The sequence below is a fragment of the Marmota marmota genome, unplaced genomic scaffold (genome assembly GCF_001458135.2).
Source record: "Marmota marmota marmota unplaced genomic scaffold, marMar, whole genome shotgun sequence".
Lineage (NCBI taxonomy): Eukaryota > Metazoa > Chordata > Mammalia > Rodentia > Sciuridae > Marmota > Marmota marmota.
Window position 1 is genome coordinate 155,168 of NW_025999930.1, and position 18,533 is coordinate 173,700.

Here is an 18,533-nt window from a genome sequence, read left to right on the forward strand (position 1 = left end):
GGGAAGGAGGGGGAGGGGAGGGGAGAGATGGGATGCTGGTGAGGATGTAGGAGAAAAAGACCCCTTACACAATCTTGGTGAGAATGTTGAGTACAGGCACTATAGAAAACAGTAAGGAGATTCCTCAAAAAACTAAAATTAGAACTACCATGTGGGCCAGTGGTGGCGGTACAGGAGGTTGAATAGGACTGCAAGTTCGAAGCCAGCCTGGGTACTTCATGAGAGCCTGTCTCAAAATAAAAAAAATAATAATAATAAAAAAAAATTTAAGTACTGGGACTGTAGCCCAGTGGTAGATTATTTGCCTAGCATGCACAAGGCCCTGGGTTTAATCCCTAGTGCTGGGGGGGACGGACGACAGGACAAAACAATTACCATATGATCCAGCTATAACACTGCTAAGTATACCAGAAAGAAATTAAGTCAGCATACAAAAGAGAAACCTGCATGCCCATGTGTTATGTGGCACTATTCACAATAGTCAAGTTAGTTTAGGTGTTCATTAACAGGTGAATGGATAAATACACAATGGATTATTTTATATTATTCAGCTATAAAGAATGAAATCATTGGGCTGGGGATGTGGCTCAAGCAGTAGTGCGCTCGCCTGGAATGCGCGGGGCACTGGGTTCGATCCTCAGCACCACATAAAAATAAAATAAAGATGATGTGTCCACCGAAAACTAAAAAATAAATCTTAAAAAATTCTCTCTTAAAAAAAAATGAAATAATTGGGCTGGGGATATAGCTCAGTTGGTAGGTAGAGTGCTTGCCTTGCATGCATAAGACCTTGGGTTCAATCCCCAGCATCATTTAAAACAAATGAAATCATGTCATCTCCAGGAAAATGAATGGAACTGGAAGTCATTGTATTAAGTAAAAGAAGACACACAGAAAGACAAGTATTTCATGTTCTTTCATATGTGGATACTGGGGGGAAGAAAACCTCAAAGTAGAAGAGAGAGTGGTAGGAAAGAGAAAGGGACTAAGGCATAGGGGAGGAAAAAGAGGAGGTCTAAGGAGAGTAATAGGGTAATATCAAAGCACAGTATCTGTATATATGGAAATGTCACCAACATTAATTTGTATAATTTTTAATAAAGATATCCCATTTGGCCATTTAAAGAAAAAAGTCACCATCAATAAATTCTCACAGAAATGAACACTAAAATATAAACAATCTTGTAACAAAAGTATTATATATAGTATTCATGTAGGAAGTTTTAGAGAAGTCATCTCTGCAAATGTGTGCTTAAGATTATAAAATATTAATGCAATTATAATTCAAATAATTTTTTTTTTAAATATTTATTTATTTATTTTAGTTTTAGGCGGACACAACATCTTTGTTTGTATGTGGTACTGAGGATCGAACCTGGGCCGCACGCACGCCAGGCGAGCGCTCTACCACTTGAGCCACATCCCCAGCCCCTCAAATAATTTTTAAAAGAAAATAGTGTTATTTTATTGAATGAGTACAGTACTCCCCACTCATCTGTGGGGATACTTTTCAAGATGTTTTGTGGATCATACTGAACCCTAAATAACTATGTGTTTTTACCTATGCATGCTTACCTATCATAAGTTTAATTTGTAAATTAGGGAGCATGAAAGATTTTAGCAATCACATAATAATACAGAACAATTATACTGTAAGTAGGGTTATTTGAAACTTTAAAAAAAAAGTTTTAGCACCATATCTACACTATTAAGAGCATTCTGAATTTGTCTGTGTAAAGCATTGATGGCCATGGGATTGCCAATTGTTCTTCCCAGTGTTTTATATTCTCTGTTTTCTTCTTACTCATCAGCATCTCTTTCAGTTTGAGAACGCTAGCCTTTTTTTGTAGGATAGGTCTGGTGGTGGTCAATTTTCTCAACTGTTGTCTGAGAATGTCTTTCTCCAATTCTAAAGGACAATTTTGCTGGGTTAAGTATTTTTTGAAGTTATCAATAACTTTATTCCTTCCTATTGCACTTAGCGTACTTCACAACTTAAGGGTTTCTGCTTTTAAAAAAGATACCTTCAATCATTCTGCCAAGTTTCCCTGATAGAACACTTAATCAGCTGTGCTCAGTGATGCATACCTATAATCCCAGCAGCTCTGGAGGATGAGGCAGGAGGATCATGAGTTCAAAGCCAGTCTCAGCAATTTAGTGAGGTCCTGAGCAACTCAGTGAGACCTTGTCTCTAAATTAAATGTAAAATAGGGCTGAGAATGAAGCTCAGTGGTTGAGGCCCCTGAGTTCAATCCCTAGTACACACCCCCTGGGGAAAAAAAATTGTTTTTCCTTGAAGAATTTCCTTAATAACTTATTCTGAATTCTCTTGGAGCTTGCATATACTGGTTATTTTATGGTTTCTGATACCTGATTTTATACATCAAAGGAGGTCACAGTTTACTAAAAATTCTTGGTTTGTTGTTGGCATGCAAAGTTATCTGCATATTTAAGGATTCGCCATGCAAAGTCATCTGCATATTGAAGGATTTGCCTTTTCTTCATTATCCAGCTTGTGTGCCTGTGTGGGCCTGTGGTTGTTATGCCATTTCAGCACTAGATGGCATCCTTGGTGTGAGTTTTCTGGGAATCTGCACTTGATATGTTGTCACTGTTACACACTAGAGGATGCCCCAAGCCCAAGTTTGGTGAATCATTCTCAATGAACTGAGGATGTTCCTAAAAAGGGCAATTTATTCCCTAGACCCCTAGCCCCAAGCCTCTGCCTGGGGCTGGCCCAGACACCTTGTCCAGTTCACTTGCGTGTGATCAGGCACCAGAGGATCCTTGCTCTGGGTCATACTGCAGGGCTGACCCTAGGCTTATGTAACTTGGCACTTCCCTTTTTCCTCCATGCTATGCTGCCTGGGGTAGACTTGAGGGATGAAATTGGCAATCCCATGGCCATCAATGCTGCAATGCTGGGTCACACCTACAGCCCAAAGCCTGCTGAGACCAGCACAACAGAGTGGCAGAGCAAAGGATCGCACTGCTATTGACTGCCTATTGTTATAATGTACTGTTGAAGACTGCTGCTAACTAATCATAGGTGATGATGGCCAGCATACTAGTCTGAGGCCACAGGACTACACCTGGTATTGGTCAAGCTCTAGAGGTTCCATCCATAGTCCCTGTACTAGAGGTAGGACCCATTTGTTTCTCCAGTGCAATACAAAGTTCCCACAATCACTTCCCTGTCCTATCCCCTATCAACCCACACCTTCATGGATAGAGTCCTGCTCTACACTGTACTGCCCAAGAAGCAGTCCACTGACCCCCAAGGATAACTGGGTAAATCTGAAAATCACAACTACAGACCCCTCCCATCTCAGGCATGTACCCTAGGCCTACACTGCAGCTGGCAATTGATGCAAGCCCAAACATGAGTTCATTCCTCTGCAGCATAGGTCTGCCAGGTGCTAGGGAAAGTCCAGAGCTTCCATCCATGAGTACCAACTTGGAGACAGGGACTCATGTTTTCCCAGCAGCAGGGCCACACTGAGTTCTAAAGCAAAGTCCTGTACTTTACTTTTTTGTCCCCACCGCAGTGGGGTGGCTTTGCTCCATGTTGTGTCACCTGAAGTTGAGTTAGTCAGTCCTTGGGCTTCCTGACCAATGTAGGTCCAAAGGCTGTGAGCACTGGCCTGTGTACAGGGGAGTGATGCTCTGCCTGACAAAGAGTTTCAAGTCTAAGATCCAGACTGAATTCCCTCTTCCTCCCTCAAGCAGGAGTCTCTCCATGCTGCACTGCTTAGAGTTTGGGGGGGGGGGGTCAACTGTGAGGAAAGTGGGTAAACAGCTGTTCAAACTCATGTTTCCATGGGGGTGCCAAACACTGAAGCATCACACAGCTCCCATCTTGCTGTCTACCCTTTTCTGAGTGCAGAGGAGTTCAAACTTGCTTACACACCTGTCTTAATTTAAAGCATCAAACTTAGGATGATCTAAATTTCCAAAGGGCTTAGCTCATATCAGCACCAGGAAAGGTGGCTCAAAGTCTACACATTGTTTGGTCTTTACTGGCTGCCGCTTCTAAGATCCAGGTGTCTGACATGATGGTTTTGACATCAGCCTTTCCCCCACTGCAAGCTCTGCTCTCATTCAGGGCCCTACTGTGAATGTCAGAGACCCATTCTCTATTATCCTTATCTAAGCCACAAAGGTTTCTTCCTAGCTGATGGCTTGGTAACACTTCACTCTTAAAAGTAAACTTAGGGAATTTTCCTAAGGCATGTGGGATCCTGGGAGGATCTCGTAACATGTTCAAACATAAGCACCAGCATACAGCACAAGTTTCTCCTCCAGATATTCTTATAAAACCCTCTTCCTGCCACCACTCCTTAGTCAGATATAGTCACACACCTACCCCCCCTACATCAAGAATTAGGGCACCTTTCCTAAAATCAAAGATCCATGCCTGGAACAAAACTGAGATCTCTTAGCAGGAAGACAAAGGGCACATGTTAATTATTTCCCAATTTTTGCTGAGAACCTATAGAAATTTATATAATGCTTTTTCTTTGGTCTGTATTGGACCCTGTGCAAGAGGTAATATATTGTAGAATCCAAAAACGGGAGGTCTCCATTCAACTTTTTTTGTACACCCCTCATCCTCACTCCTGGCTTTCTAAACATCGTAACTCCATTAAGAATTTTTTGAGGGTGTGGGGGCTGTGGCTCAGTGATAGAGCACTTGCCTTGCATGTGTGAGGCACTGGGTTCGATCCTCAGCACTGCCTACTGCGTGCTTATCTACAAAAAAAAAATTTCATCAAGCCCAAGGGTGGCAAAGGCCCTGCCAAACTGAGGCCGCCTTTTGAAGGGCCTGCTTGTCTTTTTTAATACAGATTTTCCCCTGACGTCCTCTACTCAAAACAGTTAACTTGTACCCTTTCTTTTCTCCCTCTTTATTACTAGTAGAAACCTATCCTGCTAGGACACTTCCCCTAGCCTTCCTCCAGCCTATTTGGAACAGTTCCAAATGACAACATGTAAAGTTACTAGGTAGCATTTTCTGAGACAAATTCTTTAAATAGTTTAATGGTTAAAATGTGCCTTCTGGGCTTTTCCTTACATATTCAAACCTACAAAAAAAATAAAAGAAGCCAGATAACTTAGTCATATTTTGACAAAGAGGTGACCCTGAGAATGGAAACCATGGGCCAGGAATGGCAGAAAAATCATCCTAATACTTTTTTTTTTCCCCTGATGTTACTAGCAGTTCAATGTCATTACTCTGCCCCACACTTTTTCTTAAAGAAAAACAAGTTTTAGATTGAGCTAAAACTTTAAGTTCTGGATTTTAAGCAAGTAAGATTTCAGAATCCCAAGGAATCAAATGCAGATACTGCTTATCAGGTCAGCTCTTCAATCAACAAACATTGCTGAGAAAATCTCACCCAACCGCAAAAGGATTCCTCAATCCACCTCCCAGCCTTCCTCTCCCAACCCCAACAAGTTAAGAGAGGTAAGAAGGAAACAAAATGAGAAGCACATAGAATCTGAAAAACTATAGTTAAATGGAGAAAAATATGAAGGCTCATTTAAAATAAGGAAAATGGCTAGACACATATTGTTTACAAGACTAAAGTTAAAACTATGAAGAAATTTGGGGATGTTGATTTAAAAAATCACCCCTTATCTCACTAAAGTATTCTAATTTCCTCACTTTGCTCCTGTGCATTCTTAAATCAGTGCACATGAAATTAAGGTGTTTCCTACTCTATTGAAATCTTTTAAAGTGTGTTTTCTTTTAAATAACTGCAGCATATAAAATGCCTTAGAAACTGTACCCAACTCTCAATTTGGAAAGGAAATTTGACATCCCAGGTGGTCAGGAGTATAACACACCATAAATCTACCTCCTTCCTTTCACTGAACATTCTTCTAAAAAGGAAACAAAAAGCTAGGCAGCAGAGGAGTAGATAGAAAACCATTAAATTCCCTTTCAACCTTTTCATTCCAGTCTCTTAAATATATTACTGTTCAAAATAGTTGAGGGAAAAAGCAAAGCTACTTGGGATGCTAATGCACCATTCCTCATATGGGAAATACTCGAACCAGACTAGGGAAATGAAGGAGGATAATGAACATAGTTTCTGCAAAATAGTGCCTGCTTAGGCAGGAGAATTAAGTAAAGAAAGCAGGGTGTACCGGCAAATACAGTTGTATGGATAAAGTCACAATAGTTAACAAAAACGCAAGAGCTAGATATCGCTTCAGTTAGCTTTATTTATATGTGAATGATAATACAATCATCAAATGTGTATTTATGAAAAATGAAATTTAACAAATCCTAAAATAAATTTAAATACAGAATTAGTACTTCAACAACGGCAAAGTTAGCAAGTATGTAGTGGAATAAGAATGATTTTAAAAGCACGAGCTTTAGATTATGTAATATTTTTATTGAGAAGGTATGTCTTAAATTATTATAACTCCACTATCATGATAAACATTTTCATTCAAGTACCTGAATAATTTTCTAGTTCTTGCATTCATTTAACAGATTCAATCACAAGGTTACATATATAATAAGCAGCTCAATGTGATCATCAAGTCCCACACTATGAAATACCATCTTAAGAATGGCCTCAAATTTTAAATCCAGAAGACAAAAGAAACCCAGAAACTTTGTAAGACATTCACAAACACAATGAAAGAAATAGAAAAATATTTCAACATTTTGTTAAATGCTTTCTCTTCAGACATATGTGGTGGCTACAGAGAGGGGAATAGCTGACAGTGACCTAGATGTTAGAGAAAGGGAAATTTGAGGGGGGGGAAAAAGCGAGGGGGGGGGAGAGGGGGGTGCTTTCCAAAACCTTCCAGTGACCGAAGTGAAACACCAAAGCAACTAAGTATATTTCACAATTCTCAAATTCTCTTTAGTTGACTGTCAGTAATTAATGTTGGCACCATGTTGCAATTACAGGACACTAATGCAAACACTACTGTCTTTTGTATTCCTGCAATGTTTTCATTTGAGAAAACCTGCAGTAAGAAGTCTGCTTACACCTGAATAAGTAACAAGGAAACAGGGTACCGTAGAATAATAAGGCCCTAAGAAAGGCAGCAGGTCGTATAGTTACCTCCTTGTGGGCAAAATCCCTGCCCTAAAACTATGCAACCTACTACCTCTTCCTAGGAACCCATTTTATTCTTGCTGATCTTCTATTTGGCAGGTGCACATCAAAATACCCAGTTAAATTAGGCCATATTCTTTCAATCTTGTTTCAAACACAACCAACTAGAATTCTTTCACTAATGCTTTTAAAGTTATTGACTGTATGGCTTTTCTATAAGCCAAAACAGTACTTGCTTAAAAACAAACCTCAAGTTAAAAAGAAGAAAGTAATTACATCAAAGAATACAAGCCAGACCTCTAACTCAACCTACCACCTACTAGAGCCTCAGCTTTTTATTTAAATTTTTTTGTTTTGTTTATGGTTACTTGGGATTACTTTAGACATTTAATTACCAAGATTCAAAGATCAAATTTCATAAAACCTCCAGCCTCTCTTGATTAAATATTGTATATAAATCCTGTTTGCCACCTATCAACTGGAGGAAATTATGACTTGAGAGGTCACATTTCAGAATTGCATCCAGTTAGTCCCTTCTTCACCCCTGAATTACAGTAAACAGAAGCACTATGGTCATCATTTTTGCTGCCATTAAAAAGCTTTTAGAGTCTGCCACAGTCTCCATAAATGTTCCTTTTTAAATTATGTTTACAAAATATATCAGTTCTTCACAATCTGATCCACTTTCTCTGCTTAGCTAATAAGGATATTGAGGGCTGGGGATGTGGCTCAAACGGTAACAAGCTCGCCTGGCATGCGTGCGGCCCGGGTTCGATCCTCAGCACCACATACAAAGAGGTTGTGTCCGCCAAAAAAAAAAAAAAAAAATGAATATTAAAAAAACTTCTCTCTAAAACAAAAAATAATAATAAGGATATTGAAATAGGCCCTAACATAATCGATAATATAAACACAATTTTCTCCAGACCTTAGTGAAGTTTCCAAGTTCAGAGTAGTAGATATCCACATTGGAGGGGCACTTAACAGAAAACCGTAAAATTCCACTACTGTACTTGTCACATACTCAGCAGGTGGGTGATGCATATTAGCAATTTGTTTCCCTCCAGTGTTTACACATCCAATTTGGAACAAGAACAAACATGCCAGGGATGAAATAAGCATAAATATTGGTTCAGGACAAAACATCTAGATTTGACCAATCCAAGAGTTTTCATGTTTCCTCTAAAGTTCCCACCACCAATGGTAATGCACGGTAATCATCCAAGATGCTAAGATACTAAATGGAAATATCTTTGAAAAAAAGATTTCTCCCTCACTGTCACATTTTTCCTCTTTCCCCTCTCTTCCTCAAAATAAAATTGTTTAAAGAGCAAGCATTTAAAATGGAGTTCTTAGTCTTGCTTGACTATAATATCCAAGGAAGCATATGGGTTGGCCACCAGAAGAAAGCTGAAATATGGGCCTTTATGGATGTTAAAACAAATTCAATGTTTTTTTCTAATATTTGTCTTTTTTTTTTTTTAAGCAACACACACACTTTCCTACCTAACAGTTTTGGATGATCCCCCTTTATGAATAAAGAACCACTTCAGTTTTTCTTAGCAACTTGCCAGGGAACAAAAGCAGAACCCAAAGTCCATCTCCCCCCTTTCAGGATAGTGAATAAATTCTGTCCAAGTCAATACACCAATGAGGTAGTGCTTATATTAGTATTCTCCAAAGCTACTACTCAAAACCCCAGACTAGGAATGAAATAATCAACCTGACTCAAATTTAGCTCCAACAGTGCCCTTGCAGTTAGTATGTACCTTTATACCAAGCTAAAGCTCACTCTAGACATATATACCAGAATGTAGGGCAAGGAACATCCTAAAAGGGTTTGGTCTTCTTTTAAAAATTTCCTGAAAGGTACATTTCTCCAGAGATTTTTGCTTAATTTCAAATTTCTGAAATATATCATGTGAAAGTTAAAAGATAAATCAGTGTCTACTACTGTACTCTACTTGAAGGGTGAAAATTAACAACTGACAACTGTAAATACAAGAGTCAAAATTCATCCAAGCTTTAACATCATCTAGATAAAAACAAAATAATGCAGCAAGTCTACTCCTCAGGGAAGGCAATAGATTGTATAGTTATCTCCTGAACAGGGTAAAATCACTACCCCACAACTATACAATCTACTACCTCACTCTGATAGAGCAATCTTTTCTTCTGGAATGAAGAGCACAATTTCTTTCAAAAGAAAAGTTCACACAAAATTATCAGCATCAATCAAAACAAAACATAATTCCGACACAGAAATGAGATAAGCAAAAAGTAGCCCCATTTCTACCTTGTCTACCTGGTAAAGACATTTCTAGGAAATAATGAAAGATTCTTTTTTAGACAAATTAATTTTAAACACTGAACAACTAGTTATTAACTTTCTGTAAGGCTGACTGAATGCAGACTTTTCTATCACCTTAGGAAAGACAGTAGATTGTATAGTTATCTCCCAGTGGTGGGTGTGACCCTAAAACTATACAACCTACTACCTCATCCCACAGTGAAGAGAATATCCAGGGTCAATGTTGAAAAGGACCACAGCGGAGCACCACGGAAAGGCTTTCTCTTCGGTAATCCTGGTTTCCTGTGTAATGGGGCAAAAAAAGAAATATTAGACCTCTTTTCATTCATTTAATTTGAACATGAAGTTTCAGTACACATTTTGTATGATCTATACTGTCTTTCACTTCTTTTTATTTTTTTTACTATTTAAAATGCTTGGTTACCTGAATCCACTTATTTATAAGATTCAAATCACCTTTGTACCATATCTCATAACCACAGGTTGAGCACTTCTAACCCAAAAATCCAATCTTTTGGAGCATCATAATGAGACAAGTGGAAAACTTCACATTAACCTCATGTGCTGAAGAACAGCCAAAACAAGCACACTAAAACTACCGTATAAAATTACCTTCAGGCTGTATTTTTAAGGTATACATAAAGCAAATAAATTTTTCTATTTAGACTTGAATCCCATCCCCAAAATCTCATTATATATACAAATATTCTAAAATCCATAAAATTTCTGGTCCCAAGCATTTCAAATGAAGAATACTTGCCCTATATTATCAGTCTTTGATTTTCATATAGTTGTTGCAAACAAAAATTCATTAATCTTCGAGAAACAAAAAATCGTTACAAAGGAATAATACAAAAGCTTCTGGTAAAATCCAATTACCTCAAAACCTAAAAGCCCTACACATCATACATAATCCATGACCAAATGCATTAATGTACAAAGCAATGACAAAAAAAATAGACACAAGGAAAAACTGATTTTCAATGGAACCACTTGTTTATTCCATACAAGCAAACACTAAATGATCTTACTAGCGAAAAACAATCAAAGACAATCAACCCATCTGTGTCAGGGTCAGGATTCTTCCTTTTAGTTAGAAAAGTGGTGTGAGGATGGGATCCGACAGAGTACAAGATATTTAACAACTTGTACAAAACTGAGCTAAGCTACATGACACCAGTTAAATCTTACCTCAACTAATCTAAAACCTGTTACTTATTAGTCTTCAATTTACAGACTTCATACTGAAAAGGTAACTACCACAAAGATTTCAAGTAGGCACCAAATTTAAGAAAGAAATTTATTTGGCAGTGACTTAGTAACAAAAACACCCATTTTAAAATTTCAAACATGTAAGCAAAGATATGCTCAATGAAGTAAAATATCAAGTCCAGAAATAAATCCATACACACAGGCTCAATATCGCACCAAGACAATTCAACTGGGAAAGAATAGTTTTTTTCAGTAAATAGTGCTAGGACAACAGCATATCCAAATACAAATGAATGACCACGCCACAACATACCATATACAAAACATAAGACAAATTACCTAATTTAGTGGAATTTTAATAGGTATTTAATAGATATTTTAATAGATTTAGTAGATATTTCAAAGAAGATAAGGCTTACAGACAAAAATAGCAAATCTATGAATACAGGCTATGATGAACAGTCTATATTCAGCAGTCAATAGGGAAATGCAACCCCAAATCAATGAGATATCACTTTATAGTCACAAGAATGGCTAATAATCAGAAAGTTACCATGTGCTGGCAAGAATGTGGAAAAATTGGAATCCTAGATTTCTGGTGGGAACTGTGAAATGGTACAACTGCTCTGAAGAACAGTTCAGCAGTTCGTTGAAAAGAAACAGCCAGGCATGGTGCTGCACACCTATAATCCCTGTGACTCATGAGGCTGAAGAAGATCTCAAATTCGAGCCCAGCCCAGCAATTTAAGGAGATCCTCAGCAACTTATTGAAACCCTTCCTCAAAAAATAAAAAGGACTGGGGACGTAGCTCAGTAGTAAAGCGCTTCTAGGTTCCAAGCCCAGTAGCAAAAAGTTAAACAGAGCTGGGACATGAAGATGCATACCCATAATCCCTGCTACTCAAGATCAAGAGGCTGAGGTTCTCAAATTCCAGGCCTGCCTGGGCAAGTCTGCCTGGAGACCTTACCTCAAAGTAAATTTTAAAACTGCTGGAGCTCTGAGGCAGAAACAGAATGCTCTTGGGTTCAATTCCTAGTACCACCACCATCACCCCCTCCCCCTCCAAAAAAGAGATGAACTGTTATCACATATGGTACAAGAAATACATAATTGGCTCTATTTCCATTTGGTGTTCTTGACATGAATCTCCTCCTAACATCCTCTAATCTCCCAAATGATGACTTAAAAATGCTAATGAGGGAAGCAGGGTGCTGTGTCACATGCCTGTAATCCCAGCAACTGGGGAGGCTGAGGCAGGATCAGGAGTTCAAAGCCAGCCTCAGCAACGGTGGGCCACTAAGCAACTCAGTGAGCCCCTGTCTCTAAATAAAATACAAAATAGGGCCAGGGATGTGGCTCAGTGGTTGAGTATCTGTTAATTCAATCCTAGGTACTCTCCCCCAAAATGTTAATGTGATTGAAACCTCCTAGGACAAGTTTCAGAGTGGAGACTGGTCACCAGAATGACCAAGTTGAACTGTTCAGCCCCACCTCTCAACCTTCAGGGAGGTGGGAGGAGCTGGAGAGCCAATCAATGGCCCCTGATGTAATCTATCAGACCCAGTGCTGAAATCACTATTAAAAACCCCCAAATGACATGATGTAGACAGATTTGAGCTGGCAAGTACGTCCTCATGATAGGAAGATGACACAATCCCAACTCTTCAGGGACAGAAGCTCTTAAGCTCAAGAATGCTTCTGGGTCTCACTTATTAGAGTACCTCTTATTAATTTCTATCCTTTATAATAAACCAGTGATAGACCAAAAAATGTCTTGAGTTCTAAGAGCCATTCTAGAAAATTATAAAGCCTGGAGAAGGGGGTTATACAAAGCCCCTTAAGTTATAGCAAGCTGGTCAAAAATTCAAGTAAACTAGAACCTGAAAAGGAAGGAGTCTTGGGGACTGTGCCCTTAACTTGTAAAGTCTGGACTAACTCCAGGTAGTATCAGGATCAAACTGAATTGGTGCCCAGAGGTGAAGAATTGATTCAGTGTTGGTCAGAACCTATTGTTGCCTAAAAAACACTTCACGATATGACCCAGCAATTACATTCATAAGCATATATGCAAGAGAACTGAACACAAACACTAGATAGACAAATGTTCACAGGAACATTACTCTAGTAAACAAAAATCAGTTCAAATCCTGCCCCTATATTCACCACCACCAAAACCTTATACAAATAATTCAATCTTCCTAGCCCCTCAGCTTTCTTAGTTATAATACATCAGATAAAATAATCTGTAAGGTGAATGATTTACCACCATTCAACAGATGTTAAGCCCCACTTTCCAACATCTCTACGTGAAAGCTGGTGCTGCGCTGTTTGATAACTTGCCCCAAATGTGAGAACGCAGCACAGGATCTCCAAACATGCTATACCATATCTGAGCCCAATTCTAGAAATCCAGGTTATATACCTTGAGTATAAACTTGCAGACAACTGTCCCCCCAAAAGTCAAGTATCTATAAAGCCAAAATCTTTCCTCAGAACCAGCATTGTCCTCTATTCTAATATTCAACTTTCATCCAATTAAATCAGGTTTGAGGCCAGAGATGTAGCTTCAAGCATGCACATGGTCCTAGACAAAACAAACAAACAAAAAAAGCACATTTGATTTTTTTTTTTTTCCGCCCTTCTCCCTGTGGTACTGGGGATCAAATCCCAGGCCCTCCTGGATGTTTAGTGCTCTACCACTAAACTAAATCCCCAACCCCAAATTCTGAAACGTTCTAAAATGCATTATTTTTCAATCTTGCCAACAATCCAGCAATGTAAGCAGGTACCATACAGTTAGAAAACAATCCACTAATGAACATACCAAGGACTATTTACAAGAATCTATTTACAAAGCATGTACAAAAATAAAAAGAATGGGTGTTTATGAGGGACAAACATCATCTACTATATAACATCACTATTCATTAGAGCAGTTAATCCACCTTTCTACAACCCACAGCAAGAATAACATTTTTAAATAACTCACATCTGCATAATACTAATAGAAAATACTGTTCACAAATCAATACTAACCCTTACTCCTGCATTTAATTATGTTCATAAATTGATTTTATGATACAATATTTCCAAAATGGCAGTTTAAAAAGTGCTAGTTAGAGCAAGCGTTGAAAAATATTAAAGCTTAGGGGAGGCAACGCTCAGTTAAGCAAGTTTAGAGAAATCAAACTGAATTGGTGCCCAGAGGTGAAGAAAAACAGAATACAACTCCTACCTTAGAATTTATGGATGAGAACCCATTGGAAATATTAATTTAAAAGTGAAGTGAAGTAAAAACCCTAACTAACAAACACTGATCACAACTATACAATGCTTGAACACTAAAGAGAGTGGGATGAATAGTTAAGCTGAAAATCTTTAGTGATTTTTCTGTCTAGGGTTAAACTGTACTTAAGAACCAGAACCTGGTTTGAATCCTGGCTCTCCATTTATTATGTCTTTATACCATGTAATCCCTAGACCTGTTTACATTCCTAGGCAAGTATCTATTAGCTAGAACTATCAAAAATTGATTTTCCTGATACTCTTAGAAAGTGATAGACTTTTTATTCATCTTCTATTCTTATTCGGATTCTATCTCAATCTGTAGATAGAACTATCCTCCCATTAAAATTACGGCAATTGACGAGCGCAATGGGCACACCTGTAATCCCAGTGGCTCAGGAGGCTGAGACAGGAAAATCGTGAGTTCAACAGCCTCAGCAAAAGCAAGGCGTGAGACCGGTCTCTAAAATTTTACAAAGGGCTGGGGATGTGGCTCCGCAGTTGAGTGCCCTGAGTTCAATCCCAGGTCTCCCCGCCAAAATCATGGCAATTAAAATAAAAAATTCAATGTATACAAATTGTATCAAAAGAAACTCATTTTTAGCTGAGCAGGTTAGGAAAACAAAGGGGCTAAGGGCAAAGGCTTTGAGGCTCAATAGCTATTTAGTGGTTGTGTTCTTGAGATACCTGCCAGTTCTCTAGTCTCCATTCAGGCAACTATAAGATCCACACCTCATAGGGTCTTGATTAGGACAATTGCAAAGCAACTTACTGAGTCACAATTAAATCAACAAACAGCAACTGTTCTTAATTAATTAGAGAAAACTGTCCTAAGTGGGTAACCTTACCTTCCCAGATATACTGACAGTCACAACTGTTATTTATTTAGAACTGTTAAGAGGCAAATTTACTTATTAATTATGAATAAATTTGTCTATATCTACATTTTTATCAACACGGTTTCCATGATGAAGTCTATTAACAATCACTTTTCTAATTTTTTTTTGCAACTGATTTTTAGTTGTTTTAAATTGATAAATCACATATTATTTTATGGTACATGTTTTCAAATATGCAATTATGAAATGGCTAAATCAAGTTAATTAACATACACATTCCTTATGTACTTATTCTTTTGTAGTGAGAAATTTAGGAACATTCCTGATTTTAAAAATTGCTTCTAAATTCTTAAATATTCGAACTTAATTCACAAGCAGGCATACACTACCTCGTACATACTTAATAGCAATTAAAAGTTCTAATTCTGAGCTAAAATGTTTCTCCAGAAGTTTAATTTCCTACCCTTTACATTAGTTTACATTCTTTTAGCTCAAAATTTCTTTCCTATTGTATCTACTTATGTACCTATCTATTTAACTAGGGCCTAAACACAGGGGCTTGAACATGCTGGGCAAGAAAGTTTTATTTTTAAAAGCTTTCATTCGCATTCCATTGTATGGTTGTATAAATTTCATTTTAGCAAAACTGCCCTACACATAAAATGAACTACATCCTCTAACATCAGTTTCACTTGCTGATAATCGAATACAAATCAAACAGTGGTTACTTATAATTAAATTTCCTTTAATTTCAAATAGCTGAATATCAATGAAATGATGTACTAATGATGCCTGTGGAATACTCTAACATTAAGGAAACTCTTCAATAGTATTTTGCTTCCTTTTATAAAGCAAAAGCAATTATTTCTAGCAATCGGAAGTAATCCATGTTTTATTGACAAGATAATGGAGTTTTCTAGATTTCTGTCTCCAGTGGAAGTTAACCCAATTCTAGTATCTCGATTTCTTATCCTATGCAACACTACAGATTCATGTTAAGTTTTAAATAGCTAAGTACTAGGTCAGGTTTCCCAAAAGGACCATTTCATTTACTCTTAAGACACACAACAGATACTTCAGATGCCTTTGCTGATTAATAAAGCAATATGCCTAAATTTTGAAAAATTTTTAAAAGGTAACCAATGCAATGTCAATTTTCAGTTTTCTTTCTAAGTTTCCAGATGTAAACTCTTCATTTTGGACCGACTTCCTTACTATCACAAATACATTCCATACTACCCTTGCATAGCTAAATTAATTCTACAAACCGTAAATAATTGCAAATATTTTGTGTGAGGTAGTATGTGCCACTTGGATAACTTGTTTGCTTACTGATGATTACTTCTCCATTCTAAAATCTGCCCTTCCTATCCTTTCCCAGGCTGAAAAGTCTCGGTACAGTCTACACAATTTCCAAAACAAGAGAAGGTAGCTTCTAGTTCATTTAATCTAGATTCAAGTCAACTTTAGTGTTTGATATAACTGTATCCAACAGATAATTCATAGTCAACACTGTGGAAATGTGAATTGACACAGAAAAAGTTTCCTCCTAGGCATTAGGTAAGCACATAATTGGCCAAATAAAATTTCTCATGGAAGGAAGGAAGAGGTGTGGCTGATCCCTCATGTGATGCTAATGCAATACTGACAAGCAGGAAAAATGACTATTTGGAAGAACAAAATGCTCTCAAATCATACTGACTATGTGTCATTTTAAAACAAATTATCTAAAATGTCTTAAAATATTTCTAGAGAAGTCAAAAGTAACTTAACAAAGAAGGTATTGCCATTCCGGTGCCTCAGAATACTCCAATCTGCTATACAGAAAGAACCTAAGAAATTATCTGGTACAGTTTACTCACATGTGAGAGGTGGCTTTGAACGGACATTTTTAGCTATCTTAAACTGTAAAAATTCAGCTAGTGAAATATAATTTTGGAAAAAAAAAAAAACTAGACAATCCACTAAAATTGCATTAGCCACAAATGGCTACTGAGCCCCTGAAATGTAAGTAGCCCAAAGTGTTATGTTCTGTAACTGTTAAGATACACCCTGGATTTCAAAGACTTAATACCAAAAACGTATGATAGCACTCATTCTATCTGGCTATTTAATGAAGTCCACTCTTAAGTGATTATGCAATGCTTAGAACACACACACAGGGAAACTGCATGAAATGAGCAGGCCTCCTTTACTCCACTAGTGAGGTTATGCGAGGCAATGTTGACAACTTATTACTTGGGATCCAGAATCTTTAATTCTCATCTAAACATGAAGAAAATCCCCGGCAATTAATAATAGTCTGGGATGAAAAAGATTCTTTACAATCTAAATAAAAGCATCTTGAGCTATTAAAAGTACTAATAGCTACACTAATAGTACATGATTAAAACGCATGCTGATCCTGGGTGGCGGATTTATTCCCCAACTCATAAAAACTCAAGTGAGGGGAACATGTTTCATTTAATGTAAAAACAAACAGGACTGTTTTCAATACTCCTTGGAGACAACCAGTACTATTAATGAGAGAAATACCCTTTAAAAGAATGTTTTTAATATTCTGACACAAAAATAACTTGTGAGAACATATCTGCATATAAGAAAAAAAATCAACATTCTATTTCATGCACTATTTTCATTTTTTAAAATTGTGATCACCAACCGCTAAAATGACTTATGACCCAACGACAGAATATACAGCATGAAACATCGATTTAGTGCTCCTAACACTAATTCCCACTGTATGGAAAACCAGTACTTACTATTTTAACTATTAAAATAAAGGTACACAATCTAGGTGCTGTACTCTAAACCAAGAAATGTCTAGTTAATGCTAAAAAGGAAAAAAAGGCCCTAAGAAATAACATTTGAGACAAACTTGTTTAGTATTTATCTCTTTCTCTTTTATGACTGGGTGTTATCAAACTTTTCAGACTTGCAAAATGCTCAAATTCAGCAGAACTTCAATCAAATGTGGTAGGGGGAGTGAAGGGAGGGTGAAAGCGTGCTTAAACACAAATACTCTATACCTGTCACTGTCTCTGCAGTTCATTCAAAAAGTTATTTTCCCAACACCAACTTTATTTGATCAAAGTGACACTTTTTAAATACTAGTAGTAACTGAATTTAGGTCTCTCCTCTAAAACGGTCTTTCATTTCAAATAACATTTTACCTGTGTATAATAATCAAACATCCTCACTAAACTCCAAGTAATTCCTAAGTTGATAGTTCCTTAACTATGCACACACCCTGAGTGTAAAGGAAACCAGACTGCCACACAACAGAAAAATATGGATAAAAACAACTTTATTCTTAGAATTCAACAATTTTCTTAAATCTCAAGATTTTCAAATAGAAATAAATTCAGGAGACGCTAAATTATGTTTTTAACTTTTAGGAACTGAGAACCAAGAAAGCAAAAGTCGTCAATAAAGTTAAATGAAATCTCAGCCTTCATCTCCTATTTACTTCAAGATTTTTAACTCGGTTTCCAAGGTCTTTTTCCCCCGCGTCCTAACCCTTTCATGATTTGTCTATTTTTTACTTTTAATCTCGAAAGTTGAAAATTAAGTAGAATACACACCACCACCNGGGGGGGCTTAAGCTTTAGCAACCACTTGCATTTATGATCTCAGGTGTTGGTACTTTCAGTGCTCACGTGGATTGTGAGAGAGTGAAGGTGAAACTAGAGGAGGAAAATGAGCCCAAACTGAAGGATGGGTAGGATTGAAGGACGACACCACCAGAGGAGGAAGATGTGCTCAGGAGAGATGGGGGTTGCGCGGTAGACAGACTCCAT

At 37.5% G+C, this 18,533-nt stretch overlaps 1 long non-coding RNA gene across 1 annotated transcript in view; it reads right to left on the reverse strand.

The window, feature by feature from the left end:
- Window positions 1–18,318, reverse strand: part of LOC107159681 — a 111,884-nt gene extending 93,566 nt beyond the window's left edge. The window contains exon 1 of the long non-coding RNA XR_001505773.2: window positions 9,584–18,318. This is a non-coding gene — a long non-coding RNA (uncharacterized LOC107159681). The remainder of the gene's footprint in view (window positions 1–9,583) is intronic.
- Between the last annotated feature and the right edge of the window lie 215 nt (window positions 18,319–18,533).